Here is a 24,366-nt window from a genome sequence, read left to right on the forward strand (position 1 = left end):
GATCCTGGGAAGGCTTCATCGATACCATTCTCCTTTGAGCTTTTTATTTATTTTGCTCAAAGGGCCCTTTCTTCTGAGTACAGAGAGAAAGCCCTTGTGGCAGTGGGGAGAAAGTACGGGAGGGGCGGTAGAGAGAGAGAAAGGAAGAAGGAAATGGAAAACATCCAGGCCCATCCTCCACATTAGCGAAAAGTCCAAAAGGGATGGATGCCAGTACTAAAGATAACAGCATCCTCATTCTCGGTATGTGACCCCTGGAGTGAAACTGGGCAGCCTCTAATGGCTGGCACCACACTAGAGTTCTGTGACCTTGAAAGGAAGCATTTAACCAGGGCTCACAATCTAATGGGCACCTCTCTGGCCTTAATTGCTTAATTAATACTCTGGGCACAGGCGTTTGGAAGCCGGCAGGTGTGGTGGGGGGAGTCACGCTGCCCGAGCGATGCTCCCGCACATTAGCATTCAACTTGGCTCTCCGCGGCGAGGGAAGAGCGAGGAGGGGTGCCAAAGGAATGCAATTAGTGGGACGTTCGGCCAAATGTTGCTTTTGCATGGAAGCGCCCAACGCCGTCCTGAAAGCGGGGTGCAGCCAAGCGTGCCGGCCTGGCACAGGCCCCAGGCTGGCAAGGTGTCCATGCCAGCCATTGTGGATGGATCAAACGAGATACTCCGGCTGAGTGCGACACTACCACCTCTCCCCTCATCCCCTTCTGGACCCATTTGCTGCTGCTGTACAGCTTCACTGCTGCCTAGAGGGGCTCTTGATGGATGGATGGAGGTTGGAGAGGAGAGGACACCTGCCCCCTTGCCCTCCTCATCTCTGGATCACCTCCCAGTTGGGTCCGTTGAGCATGGGTACCAGCATGGAGTTGTTTGCTCAGAGAGCAAAGAGGAAGCCATCAATCCTAACTACCAGGCTAAGCAAGGACATGCCATTGGCTCACAATGAAATTGGCCCAGCCACGGCGGTGGGAAGCTGTGTTTGCAAGCCTCGGAAACAAGGGTGGCTGCTAGCCATGATGACTAGGCTCTGCCTCCATGTTTGTCAGAGGCAGGAATGCGTCTGAATGCCAGTGGATGTGAACTGCAGGTGGGCAAGAGTGTTGTTGAGCTCAGGTTCTGCTTGCTGGTTTCCCATTGGGGCATCTGGTTGGCCACTGTGAGAACAGCATGCTGGGCTAGATGGGCCATTGGTTGGATCCAGCAGGTTCATGTTACATTCTAATGGCAGAACATCTGCCAGTATTTCCTTTAAAAAATATATTTATTTGGTTTTTCAAATTAAAATTTTACAGAGATATATCAAACATAAAAACATAATTCCAAGGAATCTCCTGGACTTCCATCCAGGAGACTTCCATTATTAATCCTTTCCTCCCGCATCTTTTATGGTAATCCAAATCCTTTACGTCTCCATTGTGTCCAGAATTCAGCCTTAAACTACAAGCGATACTCCAATCCTACTAACGATTTTAACTGTTTACAATGGTCTTGAAGATAAGTTATAAATTTTTCCCCATCTCCCAATATTTTCAGGTAGGGCTGAGAGAGGATCCTTATCTGAAATCCGAGATAACCACTGTTAGTAGTAAACAATACAGAGCTGGATGGACCATTGATCTAATGAATACCAGTTGCAAAAAGCCACAGGGGGGGGGGATTCTTCTCCTTGGGTCCTGATTACAGGTTTCCCACAGTCATCGGGTTGGTCACTGTGAGAGCAGGACTCATCTTCCTTCTTATGAGGACAGGGTGCACTGCCTGAAGCCTTTGGATTCTTGCAAGTCCAAACTGGGAAGACTCTTAAGGATCATATCTTGCAAACGTACAAATGAAGCTACCATTGATCCATCTAGACAGGGATTGTCTAAACCAGGTATGGGGAAGCTTTAGACAAATTCATGGAGGAGAAGGCTATCAATTGCTACTAGTCATGAACTCTGTGTTCCACCTCCACTGTCAGAGGCAGCGATGCTTCTGAATACCAGTTGCTAGCAGCCACAGGAGGGGAGAGGGCTGTTCTGCTTGGGTCCTACTTGAGGGTTTGCACAGGCATCTGGTTGGCCACCATGAGAACAGGATGCTGGACTAGATGGGCCTCCTTTGCCCTGACCCAGTAGGCTCTACCTGTGTGTGTTTTGTGACCCTCTGGAGGTTGCCGAACTCCAACTCCTATTAGCCCAAGCAAGTGTAGCCAATGACCAGGGTTGATGTAAGCTGTAGGTCACCAACATCTGGAGAACTAAAGCTTCCACACAAACGTTCCACCAGTTCCACACACTGGTTGACAGTGGCTCTGCAGGGTTTCAGGCAGGGGGCCTCCCCTGTCAGCCCTCCCTGGCCTGAACCTTGGACCTTCTACATGCAAATAGATCCCAGACCACAGCGACCCTGAACATAAGGAATTTGGAAGATATTCCAAAGCTATTTCAGATAAGGCCATGCCACTGTATAACTTCAAATAAAAGACTCTCAGCCTGCAGAATAGCTTTCTACAGTTATCCAGCAGCACATGAGGCAGTATAATGTAGTTGTTAGAGTGTCAGTCTAGGACCTGGAAGACCAGTGTTCAAATCCCCAGTCAGCCATGAAGCTTACTGGGTGGGCCAGTCACTGCCTCTCAGCCTAACCTACCTCACAGGGTTGTTGTGGGGTTGAAATGAGGAGGAGGAGAACAACGTACACCACCTAGAAGTCCTTGGAGAAGAAGGTGGGATATAAATGCAATAAATAATATTTGTGATGCCATTCCAATCACTGAGCTATTTGATCCTGGGTGGGACTAACTGGATTTATTAAAAGAGGAAAATATGGCTGGATATTTGTCCAATCTTTTTTAGGGTTTTCCCAACCCAGCCAAAATGTCCAGTTTTCCCACCCTCAGAAAAGGAACTAGGTCTTAATCAATGCAACCCAAGTCCAAGTATTCCTCCCACGTGCATTCTGGGAGATATGCAGATAACTGAGGTAGCTTTTGTGGCCCCATTGGCTGATTGCAAAGAAGGAAGATAGGGGGGAGAATAGGTCAATCCATGCCCGAATGAGGCTCTCATCAGGCATCGCCTTGCAGCAGCCAAGTTGCTGTCTGTCTCCTTTTGAAATGTCTAGGAGCGATTTTGGCTCTCGCTAAGTAAACTGGGTCTTATTCCCACTCCTGGCAGAGAAGCAGCAGCTGCAGCTGCTGTTGAGGAAGGAAACTGCTTCAGACAATGAATAATGGGCTCTGTTTTTCTGGAAAACCTGAAAGTGGAGACTGCCAATCTCAGGAAGTGTCTTCCGGAGAAAGGGGAACCCAGGGCTATTTTTTCCACCCTTGCCTGAAACAGAGTCGCTCTGCATAGTGATACCTTTCTAAGGTTTCTTAAAAGGTGCAGCTTGGAGAGCTGGTCAAGCCTAGCTGGAAGGAAGCAGCGGAAGCTGCCATGTGCTCAATCAGTGGTCCATCTAGCCCAGTGCTGTCTACACTGACTGGCAGCAGCTTTCAGGCAGGAGACTCTTCCAGCCTTACCTGGAGATGCCAGGGGTTGAAGCTGGGAGCTAAGATTCTAGAACTCGTGGTTCTAAATAAAGGGATGATTTAAATGAGGAGCTACTTTATACCACCTCTGACTGTTGGGCAATTTAGCTGAGTATTGTCCACAATGACTGGCAGCAGCTCTCCTGGAAAAGCTTGGACACAGTTGTCCAGGTGGGGTCTGATCAAGGCAGAACAGAGTGGTCCTATGACTTCAATTTCCCTTGATCTGGGCACTATACCTCTGTTGATGCAGCCTAGAATAGCATTAGCTTTCCCCCCTTTTCTGCTAACTCATGTTAAGCCTGTGGTCTGCTAAGACCCCTAGATCCTTTTCTTAGGCCCTGATGTCAAGCCAAGTGTCCCCCACCCTATATTTGTGCATCTGATTACTCCTGCCTATTCCAAGTAATCCCTAGTTCACTAAAACCTACACTTCCTTTGTCCCTTCAGCTAGGCTGGCCAACTTTCTCAGTGGCAGCCCCTAAATGGTTAGATCCCACCAAAGTGTGTCTGACATCACTGCATGGCTTCCATCACATTTATTTGTCTATTGCATTATGTCCCACCTGTTCTCCAAGGAGCTCAACAGTGGCGCGCAGTGAATTTTTTGTAGGGGAACAGGGCCAGAGGTGCCAGCTTGGGAGGACAGGGGGGAGGACATCACACATGTGGCACCCTGACGTCATGCTCATGAACATCGTGCCTCCCTCACTAAGCTGGGCATTGTGAAAATATTGTAGATACTAGGAGAGGATATATTGATTTAATAGTATTCTACCTAACTCACAGGGACACGGGTGGCACTGTGGGTTAAACCACAGAGCCTAGGACTTGCCGATCAGAAGGTCGGTGGTTTGAATCCCCATGACGGGGTGAGCTCCCATTGCTCGGTCCCAGCTCCTGCCAACCTAGCAGTTCGAAAGCACGTCAAAGTGCAAGTAGATAAATAGGTACCGCTCCAGCGGGAAGGTAAACTGTGTTTCCATGTGCTGCTCTGGTTCACCAGAAGTGGCTTACTCATGCTGGCCACATGACCCAGAAACTGGCCGGCTCCCTCGGCCAATAAAGTGAGATGAGCGCCGCAACCCCAGAGTCAGTCATGACTGGACTTAATGGTCAGGGGTCCCTTTACCTTTACCTAACTCATGCTTGTGAGTCAGCAGCAGAGTGACATTCCCCAATATATAACAGGAAGCTAGTTGATAGATTCATTTGAATCTCTTGATGTAAGCAATCCAATCTGGCTTTGTTCAAAGTGGGTTTTGTTCCTGGTAAGTCCCCTTTTTATCTCTCCTAAAAAAGAATAAAGACACAAGAAGCTTCTTTTAAAAGTAACAAGAAGTTTACTCACATTCAGTTCACAGTTGGATCCCTGAAGGCCGGCTTTAGCTTGCAGTTACAGACAGTGTAGCTTACATCCTTGTAAGGATGGGCCCATGTGTTTCTGGCATAGAGCCAGCAGTGCAGTCCAAGAGAAGAAAGGGCATCAAAAGAGGGAAGGTGGCTGCGTGACTGGACCTTTTGTGGGGTCTGCAAGGGTCACGCCCACCTACCTGGTCATATGCAGGGGGAGGATGCTCCAGACCAGGTATAACAGGAAGTTCAACTAGCTGGATCAACATCCCCCTGTCTATGTCCGCTCTAGGCAAACAGGAAGTGTTGTACTTGACTGCTTATGTTACATCCCACAGGCAACAGCTTCCCGGGCTATGGGAAGAAAGCGCCAGCCCTCTGACAGAATGCTGGAGCCCTCCTGCCTCCTTTCCAAAGACTGGCTTTGAGAAATTGGTGGAAGGGCTCTTGGACCACATCGGAGCATTGTGCCTCCATTCCCAAGCAGAAGCTTCCTGGGCTTTGAGAAGGAGGTGTCATGGTCCCGGTTACAGGCAGTCGGAGTCCTGGCTTGGTACGTCGGGACCGGGGTAGAGGTTGGGAAGCAGGAATCAGCAGTCCAGGGGTCAGGAAGCCAAGAGTCCACGAATCAGGAAACCAGGAGTCAGGAAGTCAAGGGTCCAAGGGTCAGGAAGCCAAGGGTGCAGGAGTCAGGAAGCCAAAGCACAGCTAGGTGAGTAGCATGTTGCTGTGGCAAAGAGCCAGCGAGAAATGCTGGTCTTATACAATCCACCCACCCCCAGCCCTTGCCACCAGGTGCTCCAAGCTTCTGTGAAGTCTCACCTGTGCAGCCACGCCTTGCCCTTCCAGGCCAAACTCAGGAAGGCCCCAGTCCTGCGAGGCCCTACCAGTCACAGGGCCTGGCTCCTGCACACACTCCTGACAGTGGGCACCAGGCTTTCATACTCTAAGACTCTAATTGATCGGGAACATTTAGGGGACTAGCCTAGTCCACTGACCGCACGCCACTGAGCTCAAGATGTGTGGCATACTTAGCAATTGCTCTGCACCCTTTCAATGGGTGGTTAAATTTAACCAGCTCCTCCATTACAAAGCACGGCTGAGTGAATGAAGCTGGTTGCTGCCAGGCAGTGAGGGGGCTTGGGGAACAAATGCGGAGGAGGGCGGGTGGGCGGGGGAATTACCCAGATAATAGATCAGTTGTGTATAAAATAGTTGCTATGAAATTAGTTCTAATTGGCTTCAACTGCTCCATTAATTGGACCGGAGTGTTCATTATCTGTACTCCTAGCACTTGGCTTAGAGCCCTTAGAGCTCCCTGAGCAGCTTCATGTCATGAATGGGGGTCTCGCTGGATTCAGCCAGTGCTGCAAACAAGCAATCAATCAATCTACAGTGACTCCTCCCCTTCGCTTTAACAGAGCTCTGTTATTGACCCAAAAGAATGATGTCCAACATGCTTTCTTTGTTGCCCCCAATCCAGATGGCATGAGAGGAGATGTGAGGTCCCTCGCTGCTCTGGTATGTTTGCAGGTAAACATACTGGCATCAGTGGAGTTCTCCTGAATGCAATTCACCAATTCAGTGGACTTTAGTCAGAAGCTGCGCATCAGAAACTCTTGAGTCATCATCAATTTGTCAGCCCCCTTCATCCCAGAGTGAAACCTTGTTTCTCACTGGGAAGGACAGGAGTGAGACCCTCTCAGCATATATAACACCTGTGCACCGGTTGCCAATTTGCTACTGGGTGAATTGTTGTTGTTGCTATTAGTATATAAAGTCCTTAACAACTTGGGACCAGTTGACCTGCGAGATCGACTTACCGGTACTCCACGTATGCCCACTTGACCACTTCAGTCTGCAAAACGACCATTCTTACAGGTGGCACATTCGACTTCTTCTGCACTTGATTGTTTTGTGTAGGAGCACCGACACTCTGGAACTCCCTGCTGGTGCCTTTGCTGTGCTCTTTTCATCACTTGTGAAAAAACACTATTCTTTAAACAAGCGCGGGGCATTGTGGGTTAAACCACAGAGCCTACGACTTGCTGATCAGATGACTGGCGGTTCGAATCCCAGTGGCGGGGTGAGCTCCAGTTGCTTGGTCCCTGCTCCTGCCAACCTAGCAGTTCGAAAGCACGTCAAAGTGCAAGTAGATAAATAGGTATGGCTCCAGTGGGAAGGTAAATGGCATTTCCGTGCGCTGCTCTGGTTCACCAGAAGTGGCTTAGTCATGCTGGCCACATGACCCGGAAGCTTTACGCTGGCTGCCTCAGCCAATAAAGTGAGATGAGTGCTGCAACCCCAGAGTCGGCCACGACTGGGCCTAATGGTCAGGGGTCCCTTTACCTTTACCCAGACATGATTAAAAAGGATATACCAAGAGCTCTGGCCAAAAGTTTCAATACACGGAATAATTCCTACTCGAGAGTTGAAAAGAAAAACGTGTATATTCTGCTAAGAATAACAGTTTTAAACTGATAGTAAATTTAAACACAACGTATAAGTGCGACAGTGACAGGGCCCTGTTTCGGAGTAAACGCCTTCTTCAGCTCGATTTTTTAAAGAATATAAGTCTGTTGGAAGTCTGTATCATTCAATTTTTTTATGTTTCTTTTTCCAACATACGTCTTAGATAAATGAATCCAAATTTTCTTGCGTTTCTCTGTGCGTTTTCTCAGATTACATCACAGTCAATACAAGATTGGTGGAGCAGCTGGGACATTTGCAGCAGGGACATTTGATGGGAATGCCCTCGGATTTCATTATTCTCGCCCCGGGTATATCAAGAAATATCTAAAATAATTAAATCACCTGTTCAGGCTTCCCCACAACTGTCATTACTGAATACTGTATGTGGGTGGGCAGTATGAAACCTTGTCACTCTAAAGAGCTTTGGACAAGGGTGTTGCAGCTAGGGTTTGTATAGGCCAGCAATAGAAAACCTTGAAAAATCTGCAATTCTCTGTGTGGCATAAGAACTTATGGACTTTGCCTGTTGTGGGGAAAATTGCACATAAACTGTTTGTCACCAGGGGGATGGAGGATCAATAATAATAATAATAATAATAATAATAATAATAATAATAATAATAATTTATTTATACCCCGCCCATCTGGCTGGGTTTTGCCAGCCACTCCAGAACCCTTTTGTGTCATCTGATGAGATTTTATTTCCTGTGCTCTGGACTTTAGACATCCAACATTCACCATCCATGCCAGGTATGGGATGTCTTGATTAATATTGGTGGGTCACCATTTCTTTCTCTTATTGTTTTGCATATAGTATGGTGTAATACTCTGCTACCACACTTTGTGGCTGTTAGTAATGGTAAAATAAATAAAGAACCAGACATTACAGCAGGGATAGAGAGCCTGTATCCCCCACCTGGATGTTGTTGGGCTACCAGCCCTATTGGCCACTGAAATGCCAAAGTCTGTGTCATAGATGATGCAAGGGACAATGCTGAAAGCTGAGCAATGAATCTGAGCATTGGCTTCCTCCAGGAGGAAAGTGATGGTTGTCAGAACCTCAGAGACCTGATCACTGAATTAGCTTTGAAGGGGGAGGAGGAGAGTGATTCAGAGGTGGATCTGATTGCACTGAGCTAGGGGGATGCAGAGCCATCTTTGAAGTGACTTTTGGAGGGCCGGGTCCTGCATCAAAGCATTCCTGATGATTCACATTAGCTTCCAGAATAACACACATCATCTCTCCTCATTGCGGAGCAGGTGGGAGTTGATCAAAGAGACATTCTTTGAGAAGACAAAATTAAATCTCGTTAACGGGGAGGTCAAGCAGTATGGAAAGTTTCAATTTGGACTGCCCGTCAACATGCAAACACGTTCCCTCAACCAACCAAGCCACTGTATTTGTTTCTTGGTGGCTTGAAGGAGAAAGAGAGCTGCTCTTGGAAGGCAAAGCCCAGCCTGGGCCAAGATGGAATAGACCCTTTCAGGTTCCCCTTCAATCCTCTCAGATCTTTCATCCGAATAGGAACATCCAAGTGCAGACAAGAGCCACTGGCGACCTCAGGATGTGGGGTGAGCTTGAGAAATGGTTTGTATCCTGTGTGAGGTCTATTCATCCTTCCTTGGAAATTCCTGAGGAAGAAGGAATCCCCAAACAGGTTTCAATATGCCTCTCGGGGAGAGGAGATGGGTTAAGCGGTAGTCACGAAATGACCTCATTGCCGCAAAGCCCTAAACTTGGCAAAAGAGCTGAGCTCCCGACATTTTTTGTGCATTCCTCTGCTCGGGTATTTGTGAACAGATTATCACTGATTGGATTTGTCTGTTTAAATTTTCCAGGTTGATGGTTCTTAGCAAAACAAGCCCATGAGGAAACAACCCAATAGGCATCACAAATACAAACCAGCTAACCAAGCTTCAAATAGAGAGGCGACTGATAAATGGATTGTTCACACACATCGGGTTGCATTTCCCTGCAATTCAGGGTATTACGACCCAGAGGGACAACGGAAGTCATATACAATTTGATCTTCAGTCTTTTTCTTTTTTTTTTAGAAAGAAAGGTGGGGGAACTCCGCTCTCTTTGTTTTTGGCCTCCTGTGGCTGGTTCCTGAGAAAGGAATCTATATGTCTATATTTATATCTACAGGCATCTAATGTCCAAATCAAGGGAAGTAATAGCACCACTCGGTTCTGCCTTGGTCAGACCACGCTTGGAATACTATGTCCAGTTCTGGGCACCGCAGTTTAAGAAGGATATTGACAAGCTGGGACATGTGTAGAAGTGGGTCACCAAGATATTCCAGAGTCTGGAAACTAAGGAATGGTTGAAGGAGTTGGATATGTTTAACCTGGAGAAGAGAAGAGTGGGAATCAATGCATGAATGGCAGCAAAAAGATCCCTGACAGGTGGCCAGCCAAACTCTTAAAAAACCTCCAGTGAAGGAGAATCCATCACTTTCTGAGGTTGTCCATTCAATGGCCAAACAGCTCTTACCATTAGAAAGTTCTTCCTAATGTTTAGTTGGAACATCCTTGCTTGTCATTTGAATCCATTAGTTCAGGTCCTGCCCACCAGAAAAACAATCTTGCTCCACCTTCCATGTGACAGCCCTTCAGCTCTTTGATGATGGCTGCTATATCACCTCTCAGTCTTCTCTTCCCCAGGCATAACACACCCAAATCCCTCACTCTGCTCCCCGCTGCCTGCCTGCTTATTTACACCCAGTCCAGGGGGTGGTCCTGTCTGTCAACCTTGTCCTTGTCCTCCTTCTTCTCAGTGATGCCCTTGTAAAACTCGCCAGGGGGAAGGAGAATGGGGAGAAACCCAGAAGGAGTAGGTTCTGCTTGACATTGGCTCTGGTGCCACATACACGGGCCTGGCATACTCATGAGGCAGGATAGGACAGCTGCCTCGGTCAGCAGAATCCACAGAGGCAGCAGATCTGGCCTTCAAGGTGTGCTGGGCCCAGGGATAACCCTTGAAACGCAGTCCAGGACTGGTCCAGAATCTGGAGGTTCCGCTAGGAGTCAGTCCGACAGGGCCAAGGAAGGAAACCAGGCAAGGACAGGTTCAGGATCTCAGGCAGGATCTGACCTACAGCAATGTTGCTCCCGCAACCTGGGGCGGGGTCCGTCAGCCTTCTATCTTTGTCGGGGTAACGGCCAGTCCTGATCCCCCGGCAACTCACCTCCCTGTTTCACCCAAAGGCAAGCACTCCTCCTGCGAATACTCAGGTCTCTCCTTCTCTCAGACCTCAGTCTCTGCAGCTCGGGAGACGTCGGTGGGTTACTAGACCCACGGGCCACCTCAGCCTCCCCTGACTCAACTGGTAGTGGAGCAGCTGTAAGTGATGGCCCAGCTGAAGGCAACGAGTCAGGCCCCTGACTCGGCCCAGCTGGTGCTTGTTGCAGGGGAACCTGTGCAGACTGGGACTCTTCAGGATCAGGCCCCAGACTTGGTTCAGATGATGCCTGAGGCAAAGGATCCGGTGCAGACTGAGTCTCCTCTGGTTCTGAGTCTGAGCCCGAGTCCCAGGCCATCACACAAGCAATGCATCTCCTGCTGCTGCTGTGATGCTAGCTACAGCTGCTGTGATGCTCCTTGGAAGCTGGATCTGCCACACCTTAGCTGCCTCCCCTGTGCCACCTCTACAGCTGCCTCGTGGTGAATAGGAGACACTGTTGGTCTCCTCCCACCCTTGCTCCCATTGTAGATCTTTATTTCCCGCTTGTTCCTGATGTAGATCTTCACTCACCACTTTTCTCCCGGTGGGACGGGAGGAGGCACCATTTTATGCTTTGCCACAGGTACCAAAATGTATTGGGCTGGCCCAGCACCTGCTGTTTGCTCCTTACCTTCCACCCTACTAGCTCCAGTGGGCACCAGCCAGCACTGAGAAGTGTGAGGGGAACCAACAGCATAGGTGGCATTCTGCCACCATCCATGGCTTTTCTGCTAACCTAGCCCAAGTTGTAGCATTTGCCTCCAAGCCTAAGCATTGGGTACATGATAATTTCAGTGCAGCCGGTCACAGAAAACATCTGGAATCCCTGTTGAGAAGCAGGTTGTGCCCCTATGCCAGCTTCATTTTGCAGATCGCCGCAGCGATGGGCACTTTATTTTTATCTTTGTTTTTCCAAAGCCCTCTGGGAATAATTGGTGACAACTCTGTCCTTCTGCAGATCAATACGGCAACTCTCCCCTTGAAAGAGAGCAAGCTGAGTGCCGAGTTTGGCTCTCTTCTGGCAAATGAAAAGGCAGGAGAGGGGATTTGCTCAACGTGCAAAAGTGTCAGGGCAATTTGTCACAGGCCACAGGAGTGAAATGGATAGGGAGAGAGACGCTTGATCTAGTCAACTCAAGCCAATGCCTGCAAAGCCATCTCCAGCAGGGCTTTCCCGACAGAAGGGGGCGTTGAAAAATCAAGGGGGTGCGAGGAAAGGATATAGCATTTGGGTTTGGTTTGCTGAGATGGGAACATAGGCGCCATCTCCTCAGGGTCATGGGTGCCCAAGCTCCCACGAAATTTTAAATGAAGGGGCTGGGCCCCACAAAGCGCAGCAGCAAGCATGCCTACATGCCTTTCAGCATGTCTGCAAGACATCACCATGCCTCACTATGTACACGAGTGACTTCAGCCCGCCACAGGAGCATGGTGACATCACTCACACACACCAGGGGGCATGATGACATCATGTGCACCCTGCAGCATCCAGACATCCCCAGTGATGGCACACAGCCCCAGGCACCCACAGTTGCAGGGACAAGCCAGAACTGCTTGTTGGGAACAATTGAGTGGTGCATGATAGAGCACAGAGTGGAACCTCAGATCTTATCTCCCATGAATTTGCATCAGGCCAATGGGCCATGTAACCCAGCATCCTGATCCCACAGTGGCCATTCAGATGCCTGAGGGAAACCTGCAAGTGGTTTGCAGGAGAAACCTCCTGTGGTTTCTAGCACATGGTTTTCAGAAGTATATCTCCACATTATGCATCATTTTATATGCCTCTATCTTGTCTCTTCCTACTCAACTTTTCTCTAGGTTAACTATCCCCAAATGTCATAACCTTTCCTCGTAGAGGAGCTGCTGATGGGTTTTCTGTAGGAACCTGCTGTTCAAGATCTGCAGACCGAAGTAGGAATTTCTTGATGGAATGGTTGAATCTGTCAATTTCAGGCTCTCTCGGTTTCTTATCTTTTCCATTCTTAAATACAGTTCTGCATCAGTTTGCAAACTTTTTTATATATAAGCCATCATGACTGTTACCCAAACATACACATTTTCCTGTATATGATTATTATGCTTTGCCTCCATTGTTGGAGGCAGAAAAACGTCTGGGAACTGCAGAAGGGGAGAAGAGTCTTGTGCTCAGATCCTGCTTGTGGGGTTTCCATCGGAACATCTGGTTGGCCACTGTAAGAATGGGATGCTGGACTAGATCGGCCACTGGCCTGATCCAACAAGCTCTTCTTATATTTGTACACCAATCTGGTGTAATCTCACCAATCTCAGTCTCAGTGTTGGCCCTTGTGGAACTCATCAGGGAGGAGGAAGGGGTCGAAACAAGAATTAGTTGGTGAGGCACTGCCCCATTGTGTGGGAATGTTTAGGAAGGTAAAGGTAAAGGGACCCCTGACCATTAGGTCCAGTCGTGGCCGACTCTGGGGTTGCGGTGCTTATTTCGCTTTACTGGCCAAGGGAGCCGGCGTACAGCTTCCGGGTCATGTGGCTAGCATGACTAAGCCGCTTCTGACGATCCAGAGCAGTGCATGGAAACGCCATTTACCTTCCCACTGGAGTGGTACCTATTTATTTACTTGCATTTTGATGTGCTTTTGAACTGCTAGGTTGGCAGGAGCAGGGACCGAGCAATGGGAGCTCACCCCTTTGTGGGGATTTGAACCGCCGACCTTCTGATCAGCAAGCCCTAGTCTCTGTGGTTTAACCCACAGCACCACCCAAGTCCCTTTTAGGAAGGTAAAGGTAAAGGGACCCCTGACCGTTAGGTCCAGTTGTGGCCGACTCTGGGGTTGCGGCGCTCATCTCGCTTTATTGGCCGTGGGAGCTGGTATACAACTTCCAGGTCATGTGGCCAGCATGACTAAGCTGCTTCTGGCGAACCAGAGCAGTGCACAGAAACGCCGTTTACCTTCCCGCCAGAGCGGTACCTATTTATCTATTTGCACTTTGATGTGCTTTCAAACTGCTAGGTTGGCAGGAGCAGGGACCGAGCAATGGGAGCTCACCCCGTCGCACGGATTTGAACCACCGACCTTCTGATCAGCAAGCCCTAGGCTCTGTGGTTCAACCCACAGCACCACCTGCGTCCCTTTTAGGAAGGTAGGTGAGTGTGAGAAGTTACTTACGTGGACTTACAATGAGACAAGGAGACACCGAGATAAGGTCTATTACTTCCCTTTTATTATAACGCGTTTGCAAAGGCGGGCTCCCCGTCCCAGGGTGGTACGAAGAGCCCCGAACAATGGACGGGCAAGTGTATTTATCCCTATTGCTGCCGCCCTTCATTCGAAGCTTGGCTTACAATCTGTCTAATCATCAAAGACATGGTACTAATACATCATCCATTCTACGCTCTCTAAACCTAACCTTATTTAGAGACTCTTTCTACTTCCTTATCTTGTTGACCTGGCTCCCCCACCGCTGGAATTTACAACAGCCCAACGCTGGAATTTACGACTGAGTTCGAGGCACACCTTTTTACTCCTTCTCACAATCCCCCCTCTTTTTGTATCTTGTCTCGAACTCACATAATAATTCTTGGGCTGCTATTTCTGCTTCCTCATCGGATGTGGGTACTGAGGCATATTGCATCTTCATAAAATATGTGGATACCTTCCGTTCTGCTAGGAGGGACAAAGAATTATTGATAGTTCTAACGAAGATTGGCAAAATGCATGGAATTAAAACGCATCCTGCCGCAATTAACCCAATTAGGGCCACTATGGCCTGCAGACCAGGTAATTTAGGGAACCATGAACCAAACATATCCTTAAGGTTGCCAATACACATGAGCCGACCCAATTTAAAGGTAACCTATTGTAAGCATAGCTCTCACAAGCCCAGTAAAACCCATCGGGGGTTGTCCATTCTAGCATTCTGTTCTCCGGGTCTAGGAGAAAGCTCATATTGGTAATATTTCCGAGGGGAGAGGGCCAAGTTTTATTATTATTCCCTTGACTCCACCACTGTTTGTCCTCCCATTGTCCTATACAAGGGAGTGTCCCCACATGCGTTCCATTTATTCGGCTGGTGTTCCTGGTGAAGCATTCTGTCCCAACTAGGTGATTAGAGATTTGCCATACCCCGTTACCCAAATGCTTATAAGTGTAATTGTTTTGTGTTTTATATACCTCCGTATAGTTTACTTCATGAGCCACCCATGGCCACTGATCCCCCATTTGTTCCTCCACATACAAAACAATTTTTCACCGTTAATTCCTTGGCTATAGTCTCAGCTAAACTCAGGAACATATTATGGGCTTTAGGGGGTAGGGGAAGGGTATTTAAATGCTGTACTTCTTCCTCAAAATCTTCGAATACTGATATGGGTTGTCTTGTTACCTTAGTTGTGTGTATTTGTATGATGAGATATCCATAAGGATCTTTTCCAGTCCCATCAATGCCTATACCTATGTGCACAAGTTTAGGCGAAGTAGAAGGTCTCTCGCTCGCCCATAGACATACTGGGTTGCATTTTCCTGTGGAGCAGTCGGTGGAGGCAGCTCCCCTAGTGAGATTTATTCCCTCAGGGCCTCTATAGGTGGGCTGTTTATTAACTCCCTCTGTGTACCAATAATTATATACCCCGGCCCCAGCCCCCACGTTACTTCCTTTTATTCTCTGGAAAAGGTACTTTCTTTCCTGTAAATATGATTGTTCCCATCCACGATTTCCACACCAGACCCCTGCCCCTCCATTTGGGCCCTGTCCTTTATCTATTGCGATACAAGCATCAAAACAGACCATAATCCTGCCCTCTCCCCTTGTTGTATTATGTGCTATATAACCCTGTCGGTTTTGGGCCAAGGAAAACATACTTCTCCCCTCACCAGCTTGATTAGCGGTTCCGCCCTTATATCCGTAAACATATATACTGGAAGTTATGGGTCCCACCGCCAGGGGTTCATAGCATTCCGTCTTGTTTCCTTTTACCCTACATCTATAATATTGAGTTTGGTTGTGAACACAAGGATCTAACTGTTGAACACATTCTGGCGCTATATTATAATACATTAGGGTCTGTGTGATTTTATTGCCTGTTCGGGTTGTCTGGATGCACTCGGTGCACTGGGGTTCCGATTGGGTTGCCCATGAAGTGGCCCATCCTATTAATACTATTCCTAATACTTGCCAGTTACCTTTCATGTGTGGGGTTCAAATAGATTAAAGCTTGCCTCACCGTTGGGGTTTCTGCTAATTGGCACGTTACCTCCCCTCCTAATTTCACTTCACAATATTGGAGTATAACGTCCTCTATAAAGATGATGCTGCACCTTTCAGTACAATGCACACACTGCACACACCCTTCGCAATGTTGACAGCAACAGCACTCGGAAAAAAAACACACAGGTACAAAACAAACACATCACAGTCTAGGTGCGCCCTTCTGGATCCCGGTTCCTGATTTGGTAAGCGTAACTTTCAGCGGATTATTTGGACTAGTCACTGCTGTCCAATTTTCAGGTGGAGCTCTTTTCACCCGGTGGTAATGGGTCCATCCATGCTCTCTGGTCCGTACTGCTGATTCGGTTGTGAGCAGGACCTGGTATGGGCCTTCCCAACTCGGGCTGAGTTTCTCCGTCCGCCAAGCCTTTATCAGGACCAGGTCTCCGGGCTGAAAGGTGTGCTGTTGCTCCAGGAGCGGGGGCCGCTGTGCTAGTATGCCTTGTCTGTGGAAAGATAACAGAGACTGGGACAGTGACTGCAAATATTTCCTGATAAACTGATCCCTGAACTCGATTTGAGGGTTTCCTAATACTACCAAATATGGGTGACCCATCATCATCTCAAAAGGGGACAGACCAGTGTCTTTTCGGGGAGCTACCCTCATCCTTAATAGTGCCAAAGGGAGATTTTTCGTCCAAGGCAGCCCATTTTCAAGATATAACTTAGTCAAATGTTTTTTTATTTCCCCATTCGCCCGTTCCACCTTTCCGCTACTCTCAGGGTGCCAGGACGTGTGGAAACTCCACATAATCCCCACAGTACCTCCTGCATTGCTTTTTTTGGTGAAATGAGTTCCCCTATCAGAGTCTATGACTTCTATTATTCCATACCGACTTCTGCCCCCCTCTTTCTGGCAGTTCGGTAAAATCTACCTGTACTCTCTGGAAGGGCCATACCGCTAGAGGCCGCCCACCCCTTTCAGTTTTCCTTGCCCGGGCTTTGTTAACCTTTTGACATATCAGACACTTCCATGCGATGGCATGCGCCATCGGCCACATGTCTCTACTCCAATACACTGACTTCACCAAATTCACCATTCCCTCCGTGCCTAAATGACTTCCTTCATGTATTTTCTCCAATATATTTAACATAGTTGATTTTGGAAGGACCATTTGCTTTTCCGGAGTCTCCCAACTTTCTCCTTTTCTTTCCCATCCCTCCTTTTCCATCTATTCTTTCTCCTTTTGAGTGAACACTAAATCTTTTACATCCTGCGGGTCAATCACAGGTACTTGCAGGACACATTGTTTAAATATTTCCTTCCTTGGTTCCCCCTCCGCCGCTTCTCGCGCTCGGAGATCAGCCCATGCATTTCCCTGTTCCTCCGAACTGTATCCTTTGGTGTGGGCGAGGATGTGCACAATGCCTATCTTCCGAGGTCCCATCAGGGATTCTAGTAGCCGCTCGAGTAAAGCAACGTGTTCAATTTGTTTCCCATCCGCCTTTATGAAGCCCCTTTCTCTCCAGGTCCAACCGAAAGTATGCACCACTCCCCATGCATATCTTGAGTCAGTCCAGATTGTCACATCTAACCCGGTTGCCAATTCCAGGGCTCGGGTTAGCGCCATTACTTCACATTTCTGGGCTGACCAAGTGCTAGGGAGGGCCCCGCTTTCTATTGTCTCCCCGTCTTCCTTGACCACTGCGTATCCCGACCTTCTTTTTCCTTCCCTCACATAACTAGATCCATCTACGAACCATCTTTCCCCTTCCGTTAGAGGTACCTCGCTTAGATCTTCCCTAACTTTGGCCATTAATTCTATATCTTTAAGGCAATCATGCTCCTCTAGTTCCCATTCTTGCCGCTCCCCTCTTAGGAATTCCGCTGGATTCAAATTTCTATCTGTCCCTATGGTTATATCATTTCCAGTTCTGAGTATCCCTTCATATTGCACTAGGCGCCTGTCCGTCATCCAGGTGGGTGCAGCACCTGTCAGTACTGCGCCTATCTGATGAGGGCTGTGCACTATCAGTGCTCCCCCAAAGGTCAATTTCCTGCTTTCCAATACTAATTCGGCCGCTGCAGCCACCGCTTGAATGCACGCCGGCCATCCTCTAACCACTGGTTCTAAGGTTGCGCTTAGATAAGCTACTGGCTGATATCGCCCCCCTCTTTTCTGAGCCAGGACTCCTACTGCCGTCTGAGCAGCCGCTGTCACATACAAGTGGAACGGCTGCTGTAGATTTGGCAGGGCCAGAGCCGGACTAGTTATTAAAGTTTTCTTAATTTCTTCCCACCTGGCCTTATCTTCCTCGTCCCATTGCACCTCCTCTTGTTTTCCTGTCAGTTTCCTATTCAAAAACTGAGTCAACTTTGAATACTGATCTATCCACAATCTGCAATATCCCAATAATCCTAACATTCTTCTTACATCAGTTTTATCTTTAGGTGGTCGTAGTTCCATGATCCCTTTTACTCTATCTGGGTCTAATTGCCTTATCATCCCAAACCAACAAAACCTGTCCCAAAGGACTATTTGGATCTATGGGGTCTTTGGTCCCATTACTGGGGCCCCTTTTACATGTACTCTGACTCTTTCCCATACTCTATTATGTCTCTTTTTCGTTCACTCACACAATCACGCGGAATCGCCTGGCCGTTTCCCTCGCGGGAGAACGGAACCGCAAGCTAATCCTCCCGCCGGGGTCCCAGGCCCCCCGGTCCACACTCACGCGTCCGTTTGGAACCTCTCTTTCATACAGAGACCACACACCAACAACACCCAATATTCCCCTTCCCAGGGATATATTACCAAGATACTCACCCCCTTCAGTCTAGTGCCTCCTTCTCGGTGGCTGGTAAACTGGCAGGCGTCCCTGCAGGGCGAGGCAGTCCCCGACTGCGGCGGTCCCAGACCACCAGTCTTTCAGAATATCTTAAGTCGGTTCTCCGTCCTTCCAGCTCCCGGAACCTGTCACCGCGGGCCCTGAGCAACAGATCTCTCCGAAAGTCGGAGTGCCGGCTGATCCGTTCCCCAGCCCCCGCCGAGCAGGTCGTCGAGAGCCCCACGTCGTTGGGCGCCAAAAATTGTGAGAAGTTACTTACGTGGACTTACAATGAGACAAGGAGACACCGAGATAAGGTCTATTACTTCCCTTTTATTATAACGCGTTTGCAAAGGCGGGCTCCCCGTCCCAGGGTGGTACGAAGAGCCCCGAACAATGGACGGGCAAGTGTATTTATCCCTATTGCTGCCGCCCTTCATTCGAAGCTTGGCTTACAATCTGTCTAATCATCAAAGACATGGTACTAATACATCATCCATTCTACGCTCTCTAAACCTAACCTTATTTAGAGACTCTTTCTACTTCCTTATCTTGTTGACCTGGCTCCCCCACCGCTGGAATTTACAACAGCCCAACGCTGGAATTTACGACTGAGTTCGAGGCACACCTTTTTACTCCTTCTCACAGTGAGGATATGTTGTTTTGGTATGATCCCTCCTCACTCATGTTAGTGAGCAAACAGCAGAGCACATTCCCTTGCAGCTTGTAGGAAACTGTTGTTGACTGGTTCCAGTCTTTCTATTAAGCGATTCAGGATGCTTTTGTGCAGACTGGATTCTTCCTGGTAATTTCCCCTTTATTTCCCCTCTTAAAATAATAATAACACAACAGTCTTCTTCAGAAGAAGAAAGTTTTACTCACATTCAGTTCACGGTAGTAATCTGAAGGCAGGCTTCATCTTGTGGTCCCAGTTACATTTGCAGGGTAAAACATGTACAGAAAAGAAGTCTGACCTAAATCTCAGGCTTGTAACATGCGGGCTCCATCTTTTTGTAAAGCATGAGCCATGTGCTGGTTAAGAACCAGGAGCTGAAGAGATCCAGAAGGAGAAAATGGAGAAAGGGGGAAGATGGCTGAATGCCCTGCCTTTTTATTTGGGTCAGCTAGGGTCATGCACATCTACCTGATCCCACTCAGAGGGAAGTGGCTCCGAACCGGCATGACAGGAAGTCCTCCCCACATCACCCTGCATGTCCCTTCTAGGGAAACAGGGAATATTGTACTTGACTGCTCTAGCAATACATCCCACACATTGGCCCTAAGTGATCAGCCTCCACTGATTGGTATACAGTGGTACCTTGGTTCTCAAACTTAATCCGTTCTGGAAGCCTGTTCCAAAACCAAAGCGTTCCAAAACCAAAGCATGCTTTCCCATAGAAAGTAATGCAAAACTGATTAATCCATTGCAGACTCTTAAAAACAACCCCTATAACAGCAATTTAACATGAATTTTACTAACGCATAGGTAGGCAAACTAAGGCTTGGGGTCCGGATCCGGCCCAATTGCCTTCTAAATCCGGCCTGCGGACGGTCCGGGAATCAGCGTGTTTTTACATGAGTATAATGCATCCTTTATTTAAAATGCATCTTTGGGTTATTAGTGGGGCATAGGAATTCGTTCATCCCCCCCCCCAAAAAAAATATAGTCCAGCCCCCCACAAGTTCTGAGGGAAAGTGGACGGGCCCCCTGCTCACTAACTTTGCCGACCCCTGATCAAATGAAACCATTGATCCATAAAATGAAAGCAAAAAACAATGTACAGTGGTACCTCGGGTTAAGTACTTAATTCATTCCGGAGGTCCGTTCTTAACCTGAAACTGTTCTTAACCTGAAGCACCACTTTAACTAATGGGGCCTCCTGCTGCCCCTGCGCTGCCAGAGCACAATTTCTTTTCTCATCCTGAAGCAAAGTTCTTAACCTGAGGTACTATTTCTGGGTTAGCGGAGTCTGTAACCTGAAGCGTATGTAACCTGAGGTACCACTGTACTGCAGTCACACAACCAATCAGTAGCTGAACTGGGTTCCACACAGGCATGGGGAGGGGACTACAAAAAATGCAAAATAAATAGCAAAAACAGACAGACCTCAGTGTAACATTCAAAACGGAGCAGGTTCGGCTTCCAGAAAAAGTTCGCAAACCGGAACACTTACTTCCAGGTTTGCAGTGTTTGAGTTCCAAGTTGTTTGAGTACCAAGGCATTTGAGAACCAAGTCACCACTGTATTAGATTCACATTGCACTGAAGAGGTGTGCCGCATTGCTCACAGCTGCATGTTCTTACGGAAGCTCACCAGCATATTAAACCAACATTTGCTTAGCTGGATCAGTGTCAGTATTCCGACCCGCAAGCTTTGTCTTTCTGAGCACCTGATGCTCAAAGCTTTCATTTCTTGAGCAGCGGTAGAGGAAGATGCACAGGACAGCGAACAGAGGAGGCTCCTGCTGGGAGGAAAATAGAGCAATATGTGGTTGCTGGCATTTGTCTTGCAGTGTAGAAGCTGAAAGGGATGCACAGCCATGACACTCGGCACCTGTCACATATCTGCAGGCATGAAACTACGCAAATAACCCTCCTCATCTGAGCATCGCACAATGGATCGCCTTCACCAGAATGGTGGGCATATGGAACGGAATCTGAAATGCCAAGCATCATATATGCCAGCCGGGGCGGGCATGGGTGGGTGGGATTCGGCTCAGTTTGCATTTTAATGCAAAGTCTAGCTACTTTTTGCAGTTCTGGAAACAATAGGAAAGCAGGAATGTGTATCTCCTTTGAAGTCTGACACTGCTCTGGACTCTGTGATGCAGTTCTCCAGGTGAATAAAGGTAAAGGTAAAGGGACCCCTGACCCATTAGGTCCAGTCGTGGTTGACTCTGGGGTTGCAGCACTCATCTCGCTCTATAGGCCGAGGGAGCCGGCGTACAGCTTCCGAGTCATATGGCCAGCATGACTAAGCCACTTCTGGAGAACTAGAGCAGTGCACAGAAATGCCGTTTACCTTCCTGCCGGAGCGGTACCTATTTATCTACTTGCACTTTGATGTGCTTTCGAACTGCTAGGTTGGCAGGAGCAGGGACTGAGCAACAAGAGCTTACCCTGTCGCGGGGATTCGAACCGCTGACCTTCTGATTGGCAAGCCCTAGGTTCTGTGGTTTAACCCACAGCGCCACCCACGTCCCTTCTCTGGGTGAATAATTTGTACCAACTAATAATAATAATAATAATAATAATAATAATAATAATAATAATAATTTATTTATACCCCGCCCATCTGGCTGGGTTTCCCCAGCCACTCTGGGCAGCTTCCAACCGAATATTAAAAACAATACAGCATCAGACATTGAAAACTTCCCTAAACAGGGAAATAAGAGTTTGTAGATGTGCATATATAAGTGAAAATAGCATACAAAAATGGATTATCTCGTGGAAAAAATGCTGGCAAAAATGAGGCAAAATTGCTTACATTAGGACTTAAGAAGAGCTTGTTGGATCAGGCCCATCTAGTCCAGCCTCCCATCATCCGCTTTCTATGAAGCAGCTCCTCTACGAGGAAAGGTTACGACATTTGGGAATAGTTAACCTAGAGAAAAGGGATGCGGGTGGCGCTGTGGGTTAAACCACAGAGCCTAGGACTTGCCGATCAGAAGGTTGGTGGTTCGAATCCCCACGACGGGATGAGCTCCCATTGCTTGGTCCCTGCTCCTCCCAACCTAGCAGTTCGAAAGCACGTCAAAGTGCAAGTAGATAAATACACCACCGGGAAGGTAAACGGCGTTTCCATGCGCTGCTCTGGTTTGCCAGAAGTGGCTTAGTCATGCTGGCCACATGACCTGGAAGCTGTACGCCAGCTCCCTTGGCCAATAAAGTGAGATGAGCGCCGCAACCCCAGAGTTGGTCACAACTGGAAACATTGAGAAACTAAACCTTTACCTTTAACCTAGAGAAACATTGAGTAAGAGACATGGTAAAAATGATCTGTAATGTGGAGATGTCTGTTAGGGGAAAGTTTTTCTACCTCTCTCATTGTGCTAGAACTTGTGGACGTCCAATGAAGCTGAATGTTGGAAGATTTAAGACAGATTAAAAGGAAGGGCTTTTTCATGCAAAACAAGGTTAAACTATGGAACTGGAGGAGGCACTGAAGGCCACCAACTGGGTGGCTTGGAGAGAGGATTAAACAAAATCATGGAGGAGAGGGCCACTGATGGCTGCTGACCAAGAGGGCTGTGCTCTGCCTTCCCAGAGAGAAAACAGCAAAGCTTCTGAAAACCAGTTGCTAGAAACCTGTTCTCACAGTGACCAATCAGGTGCCCCAAGCAGGACTTGAGCATAACAGCATGTCAGGGAATAGCTGGATGAGAAGGAGCGGTGGAAGCCACCTGACCAAGAGCCTTGCCCCCCATGAAAGTACAGAGGGAGAGGACTTGGATCCTGGTGATGGGGAAACGGCCACACCCCAAAGGGGGGGGAAGCTGGGAAGTGCTGGAGGCTGGGAGCTTGAAGGATGATGAAGAGGAAGAAACAGGCAGGTGCCACAGCACAAGGTGAAGACAGAACTCAGACCTGGCAGCTCCACCACAGAGCATAGCTGTCAACTTTTCCCTTTTCTTGCGAGGAATCCTATTGGGAATAAGGGAATTTCCCTTTAAAAAGGGAACAGCTGACAGCTATGCCACAGAGTATGGTTACCAGATTTTTTTCCCAAGGAATCCGGGGACACTTTCTTTTTCTCTTTCCTTTTTCTATTTTTGAATTCCACGCTTTATTATTTTAGGAAAGGGTTGACCAGAGTTCTTGATCTTTTGGGGGGGAACCCCAAAGTTGGCGGGCCCGCATCTCAACACAAGGCAGGCAGAGAAGCCCATCTACAAACACACAAATGCAAAAAAAAAAGAGAGGTGGGGGTGGAAAGAGATTGAGTAAAGGCGCTTGCTGGTCTTGGGAAAACACGCATTAAAACACACACACAAGGCAGCTGAGCAGCCCAGAGCCCATTGGAGCACCGCAGGCTCTTCTGTTATGGGCGGCTCTGCGTGAGTTTGGGGTGAGCGTTGAGGAAGCAAGCCAGAAGGAAGCTCTCTGGCTTGTGCCTCAGTTTAAATAGCCCCCTCTCCCCACCAGCCAGCGGATTGGCTGGCTGGAACTTTGACATGGCTGGGACCTCCAGTGCTGCCCACTGCTATGGCGCCTGCCCTGTTGCCTCACCGGAAGTCCCCAGGCATAAATCCAGGGACATTAATTAAAATCCGGGGACATTCCAGGGATAGATTTTGTCCGGGGACAGATTGGTGAATCTGGGGACTGTCCCTGGGAATCGGGACGTCTGGTAACCCTACCACAGAGCCACCCTGACAGCATCTCTGCTGATAGTCTGCAAGCCTTTCCCTTCCCCGAATGAGGCTTCTATTGCATGTTGCTGAGCAGAGAGCCAGGCAGACACAGAGAGGGTCCCTTGGGGCTCACCGTAGACAGAGGGAGGGGCCTGACACAGAGGGATAGGAAGTGGAGAGGGAATTTCAAGCCAGCCCAGGCAACCACTTCATCTAGACAGGAGCAACCCTGAAAAGTCTCTGTGTGTTCTCTGTTCTGATTCCTTCAAAAAGGAAATAACTGTAGGTTTCCAAGTGTTTCACTCTCTGTGAACACCCTGTTCTCCTTGTCAGCTTCCTGAGACAGCACTACTCCCAGAAAATGCTACTCACTGCCTCTGACAATGGAGGTAGAACATTGTCATCATGGCTAGCAGTCATGGATCCAGTC

This window comes from Podarcis melisellensis (assembly GCF_964234715.1).
Source record: "Podarcis melisellensis genome assembly, chromosome: 16".
Taxonomy (NCBI): Eukaryota; Metazoa; Chordata; class Lepidosauria; order Squamata; family Lacertidae; genus Podarcis; species Podarcis melisellensis.